Below are 6,869 nucleotides of genomic sequence, written 5' to 3' on the forward strand. Positions count from 1 at the left end.
TCTTTCACCTGGTCTTGGTTTAGCTTTGTTATATGGTACTTATCTAAAAAAATGTCCATTTCTTTTGCATTTTCCAGTTTTGTGGCATACAGGCTTTTGTAGTAAGATCTAATGATTCTCTGAATTTCCTCTGTGTCTGTGGTTATGTCCCCCTTTTCATTTCTGATCTTATTTATTTGCGTGTTCTCTCTCTGTTGTTTAATTAGTTTGGATAGGGGTTTGTCGATCTTGTTGATTTTCTCTAAGAACCAACGTTTTGTTTCATTGATTTTTTGGACTGTTTTCTGTGTTTCTATTTTGTTGATTTCTGCCCTCAGTTTGATTATTTCCAGTCTTCTACTCCTTCTGGGCACATCTGCTTCTTTTTTTTCTAAAGCTTTCCTATTTGGGTGGAGTGTTCTGTAGATGTCTGTTAAGTCCATTTGCTTCATTACCTCCAATAATTCTCTTAATTTTCTATTAGGTTTCTGTCTGATTGACCTGTTCATTGGAGAGAGAGGTGTATTGAAGTCTCCTACTACTAGTGTGTGTGGTTTAATGTCTGCCTTGAGTTCTAGTAATATTTCTTTTAGATAAGTGGGTGCTTTTGTGTTAGGGGCGTAGATATTTAGGATTGAGATGTCATCCTGATGAATTGTTCCTGTTATGAGTATAAGGTGTCCATCTCGATCTCCTCTGATTGATTTTAGTTTGAAGTCCGTTTTGTTGGAAATTCGTATGGCCACACCTGCTTTTTTCTTAGGACCATTTGCTTGAAAGACCTTTTCCCAACCATTTACTCTGAGTAGATGCCTGTCTTTGTCATTGAGATGTGTTTCTTGCAAACAGCAGAATGTTGGATCCCATTTTCATATCCAATCCCTTAGCCTGTGCCTTTTTATAGGTGAATTGAGACCATTAATATTAAGTGATATTAATGGCTAGTGGGTGTTTACTCCAGTTATTCTTATTGTTTTTGGTATTAGAGTTTGTGTGTCTCCCTTCTTTGAGTTGTGCTGGTGAAGGGTTGCTAGATGCCTGAGATGTTGTAGGCAGTGTTGGCAATGCTGGATTCCTTGGGTTGCAATTTTCCTTCTATTACCTTCTGTAGGGCTGGATTTGTGGCACGTATTGTTTAAATTTGTTCTTATCCTGGAAGGTCTTGTTTTCTCCATTGATAGTAAACGATAGCTTGGCTGGGTATATTAGTTTGGGTTTGCATCCATGGTCTCTTAGCTTCTGCAGTACCTCTATAAAAATATGGAACACTTCAAGAATTTGCATGTCATCCTTGCGCAGGGGCCATGCTAATCTTCTCTGTATAGTTCCAATTTTAGTATATGTGCTGCCGAAGTGAGCACCAGCATCATTATTTTAATGTCTTTTTTTCCCTTTCAGGTAACTGAGATTTTTATCTATATGTCACTTATTAAAATATAAAACTACAACTATAAGCTCAATAGTTTATCATAAATTCCACAAGTAGCAACATTCTAAAAACAAAAAAAGAAAAGAGTATTGAATTATTTCTAGACATTTTGCTTATAAAATGCGAAGAGCCTGTGTCTATGCCTCCCTCCTCCTCTTTGAAAAGCTTTGGATGTCATTAGATTGTGGGGAGAGGAGTCATTTTCTGAGTGGTGTAGCCACTGGTAAGTGCCCAACTTCTGCTAAATAATCCCCACCTATGCTCATGCAAACAACCCTAATTAGAGTCAGCAGGTCACACACACACACACACACACACACACACACATCCACATACCTACACAACACAAACACATATACAACATAAGCACACATCCAACACAAGCACACACTCCATACACCCACATACATATACCTGACATCTCACACACCACAAACACACATATACAGACACAAGAATGCAAGGAAAGGACAAACTGGAAAGAAAAGATTTCAGCAGAAGAGAGGAGAAAGAAGAGAGAAAAAAACACTGTATGATTCTGATATAAAAACACCAGACATGCTGACTGAGAAGCCAAGGAAAATGGCACTGAGTTTTGATTCTACTGCATGGACTGGCCTTGTGGGAGACTAGTCTTTTAGGATGCTCACCTTCCTAGACCTGGATGGAGGGGGGAGGACCTTGGACTTCCCACAGGGCAGGAAACCCTGACTGCTCTTAGGACTGGAAAGGGAGGGGGAGAGGGAGGGGGGGCTGGGAGGAAAATGGGAGGAGGTGGAAATTTTTAATAAATAAATTTTAAAAAAACAAGCAAACAAACAAGATGCCAGACAAAGATTACTTGTTTGATACATTGGGACTAAAGAAAATTGAAATAGAAGTAAATTTTCCCTTAATGACCTGGAGCTCTGTGTGTATGTGACACTTAGATGGATGTAGATGTGTACCAGCACAACAAATCTTGCCCAGGATATCTTGTCTTAAGTTGTGGGTATGATGAGAATATCAAGTACATGCGAAGAAAACATGATAGAAGGTAGTATATGCAATAGCCCATGATGGTGTGATGCAGTGAGCATCACTGTATTATAGATGAGGAAAGACATTCTGAGAAATTAAATGATCAAATGAAGATTACAAGACCCAAAGGGCAGATTCTGAATATGAGTCTAAACCCACTTTGCTTGAGTTCAGAGACCACCAAGAAATCCAATGAAGAGCAGGGGCTCTTGTGAACTGCTCAAGACAGCATTCAAAAGAACAGTGAGTTTGGAAAATGACTTACCTAGTGGCTGAAAACACATGTATGCATACCCTATAGCCCTGCAATTGCAAGCCTTAGTCAAGAGAATTGCAGGCCTAACACACAGATCCCTGAACACAAATATTTGTAGCCTTTGTTAACTAGACAGTAATCTTGAAACTTAGTCATGACTTTACTTTTGCAGGATCCCATGAAGAGAACATCACCATCAGGACAGCAGGAAACAATTCTAGAGGATGAGATCCCCTCTTCCAAAAAAAGTTTATCCTCGGGATTGGGAACACCATTTAGGGGTTGTTGATTATTATTTGTATAAGGTAGAGGGTTGGAGCGGAAACTATGTAGGTGGGACAGGAGTTTGCTGTGTCATGAATGGATGACAAGAAGGCACATTCAAGGAGCACATGTGAAGCTTAATCACACTCCACATTAAGGTTTGTGCATTTTATTATATGGAAACGATAACTAAAGAACACACTGATAAGAGAGGTTGGGTGGCTCATCACAGAGGCAAACTCACATCCAGTTAGCTCTCTAAGAAGCCTGCAGGTCTCCTTCTACTGCAGCCTGGCTGTGCTTGAGGGCTCCCCGATTTCTGCACTTGTCTTACATGAGAAATAGCCCAGAGAGCAAAGAAATTACTTATAGAATGGACGGAAATGCTATATTAATAACCAGAAAAATGTAAGAAACTCAAAATAAATACTCAGTAGCAAAGTTAGAAAGAAAGACAGAGAGGAAGGGAAGAGAAAGAAAAGAAAAGGAAAAGGGCTTGATTTAAAGTGGGTCAGCATTGCCAATCCTGTGAGTCAAATGAGCACTATGAGTCATCTCCCCAGGAAGAACAACTAGACAAAAGGGGAAATGATGGGGAAGCTCCTCTAAAAGGACAATGACAACAAGTGCTGAGGAGATATATAGTAAAGGGACCTTTATAGGCCTGGAGATTGTGCAAATGGATACGGTAACATGGAAACTCAAAAAAAAATGCAGCAACCTGACCAACAGACACACAGAGGGACATGCCAGCACTCTGTGTTCACTGCGACACCATTCCTACTGGTGCCTGTACTACACATCCACCATGGAGGAGCACAAAAAGAAAGTGTAGCATCTAACACAATGACATACTATTCGGTCATTAGCAGCATTATATACTGCCAAAGAATGGTTTTTAAAAATGAAATGATAAATGTTTGCATGCATACATATTAAACTTGATTTCAACATTACATAATGTGCACATGAACTCACATTTTATACAGCATCTCTTTCATTTATGTAACTTTTATGTTTCTACATATCATGTAAAAATAATGTGTTTCGATCCAAGATTAACTCAAAAAATCAGTAGCCCTCCAGTACACAAATGATAAATGGACTGAGAAAGAAATAAGAGAAACATCACCCTTCACAATAGCCACAAAAAGCACAAAATGTCTAACTCTAACCAAACAAGTGGAAGATGTGTATGACAAAAACTTTAAATCTTTGAAGAAACAAATTGAAGAAGACAACAGAAAATGGAAAGATCTCCCATGCCCTTGGGTAGGCAGAATTAACATAGTAAAAATTACAATCTTACCAAAAAGTAATCTATATATTTAATACAATACCCATCAAAATTCCAGCAAAATTCTTCACAGACCTCAAAAAAATGGTAACTTCATATGGAAAAGGGAAAAAAAAACCCGGGATATTCAAAACAATCCTGTAAAATAAAGAAATTTCTGGAGGCATGATAATTCCTGACTTCAAACTCTACTACAGAGCTACAGTACTGAAAACAGCCTGGTATTGCATAAGAACAGACAGGAGGACCAACGGAACCAAGCTGAAGACCTGGATATTGATCCACACTCTTTTTTTTATTTATTAAAGATTTCTGTCTCTTCCCCACCACCGCCTCCCCCCCAACCAAGTCCCCCTCCCTCGTCAGCCCAAAGAGCAATCAGGGTTCCCTGCCCTGTGGGAAGTCCAAGGACCACCCACCTCCATCCAGGTCTAGAAACCTGATTTTTGACAAAGAAAAAAAATCAAAGAGAAAAAGGAAAGCATATTTAACAAATTGGATATCAACATGTAGAAGAATGATAATAGACCCATATCTATCACCATGCACAAAACTCAAGTCCAAATGGATCAAAGACCTCAACATAAAGCCAGCCACATTGAACCTTATAGAAGAGAAAGTAAAAAGTACACTTGAACTCATTGGCACAGGAGATCACTTCCTAAATATAACCCCAGTAGCACAGACACCGAGAGAAAAAATTAATAAATGGGACCTCCTGAAACTGAAAAGTTTCTATGAAGCAAAGGACATGGTCAACAAGACAAAACAGCAACCTACAGAGTGGTAAAAGATCTTCACCAACCCCAAATTAGACAGAGGTCTGATCTCGAAGATATACAAAGAACTCAAGAAACTGGTCACCCAAAGAACACATAATTAAGTAAGAAAATGGAGTACAGATCTAAACAGAGAACTCTCAACAGAGGAATCTAAAATGGCTGAAAGACACTTAAGGAAATGCTCAACATCCTTAGTCATCAGAGAAATGCAAATAAAAACAACTCTGAGATTCCATCTTACACTGGTAAGAATGGCCAAGATCAAAAACACTGACAACAACTTATGCTGGAGAGGATGTGGGGTAAAGGGATCACTCCTGCATTGCTGGTGTGAATGCAAGCTGGTATAACTCCTTTGGATATTAATGTGGCAATTTCTCAAAAAATTAGGAAACAACCTTCCTCAAGATCCAGCAATACCACTTTTGGGTATATATCCAAAGGATGTTCAATCATGCCATAAGGACATGTGCTCAACTATGTTCATAGCAGCATTGTGTGTCATAGCCAGACCTGGAAACAACATAAATGTCCCTTGACCAAAGAATGGATAAGAAAAATGCGGTACATTTACACAAGGGGATAATACACAGCAGAAAAAAAAGAATGACATCTTGAATTTTGCAGAAAAATGGATGGAACTAGAAAACATTATTTTGAGTGAGGTAACCCAGATACAGAAAGACAATTATCACATGTACTCACTCATAGGTAGTTTTTAAACATAAATCAAAGAAAACCAGCTTACAAGTCACAATCACAGAGAACTTAGACAACAATGAGGACCCTAAGAGAGACATATATGAATCTTATCTACATGGGAAGTAGAAAAAGACAAGTTCTTCTGAGTAACTTGGGAGTATGGGGACCTTGGGGGTAGGGTTGAAGGGAAAGGGAGAGGCAGGGAGGGGAGCAGAGAAAATATTTATATTATGCTTGAGATAAGGGACCAATCTCATTAATCTGACCACCCTCAACTAAGCCTTCCATTGAACCATATGAATGTAGTGGTTCTGAATAAATACATGCTAGAACAAATTTTTAGACTTCAGAAATGATTCACATAGATGTGTTAAGTTTACCTTATTGTCAAAGTTGAGTTATAAATGCACAGGTGTAGCTAACTCTCCTTTATTGGCAAATACTCTGACAACAGCACCCACCCTTTCAGCTATAATGACAATAATAGGGGTGGGGGAAGGATGAGGTTCTAAAAGAACATAATATTCATGTAAAGTGGAATTCTCAAAGTTCCATTTGCAATTATTATATCATGGAAGATGCAATGAACGTCTTGTTTGTCACTGAATATGAGCCGTGTAGCAATAAAAAGCAAGGTAAATTAACCCAGGTCACCTGCAACCACCAGTCAGTCCACAAGAAAGCCTCAGATCCAGATGCTAATGACCTTTGACCCTGAGTAAGAATAAGTATCCAGCAATACTTGGACATTGAGCTTATGATCAGTGGTCTCAGAACTTACTAAATTTGGATAAAAAAAATAAGCCACACTATCCATTAATGGATTTAAGGGACATGGCATGTGAGAAGGGGCAGAATTTGCTGAGCTGACTAGGTTGGGGCTAGTTTATCAATCAATGAGCCAGTCTTCAGCAGGACCACAGGGTTCTCACGTGTCTCAGGTCAGCTGTGAGGTCCACCCTGGTGCCTTTGGGGAGTGCATCCCTTTCCACTGCTGTGACAAAATGGCTAAGGAAAATGACTTAGAGGAAGTGGGGTTGATTCTGACCCCCAGGGCAGAGGTTTCAGTCCGTGGTTGCTCACAAAGATCTGTTGTCTCTGGGCTGTGATGCAACAGTGTATCCCAGAGCATAGTCAATT

The 6,869-nt window shown here is 39.3% G+C and overlaps 1 non-coding gene across 1 annotated transcript; it reads right to left on the reverse strand.

Moving 5' to 3' along the window:
- Positions 1 to 1,233: 1,233 nt before the first annotated feature.
- On the reverse strand, positions 1,234 to 1,340 carry LOC126490707 (U6 spliceosomal RNA). The gene has a single exon (XR_007589227.1). It is a non-coding gene; the product is annotated as a U6 spliceosomal RNA (small nuclear RNA).
- Between the last annotated feature and the right edge of the window lie 5,529 nt (positions 1,341 to 6,869).

This window comes from Alexandromys fortis, unplaced genomic scaffold (genome assembly GCF_014885135.2).
Source record: "Alexandromys fortis isolate MF-2015 unplaced genomic scaffold, M_Fortis_MF-2015_v1.1 scaffold_238, whole genome shotgun sequence".
In the NCBI taxonomy this organism is placed as follows: Eukaryota; Metazoa; Chordata; class Mammalia; order Rodentia; family Cricetidae; genus Alexandromys; species Alexandromys fortis.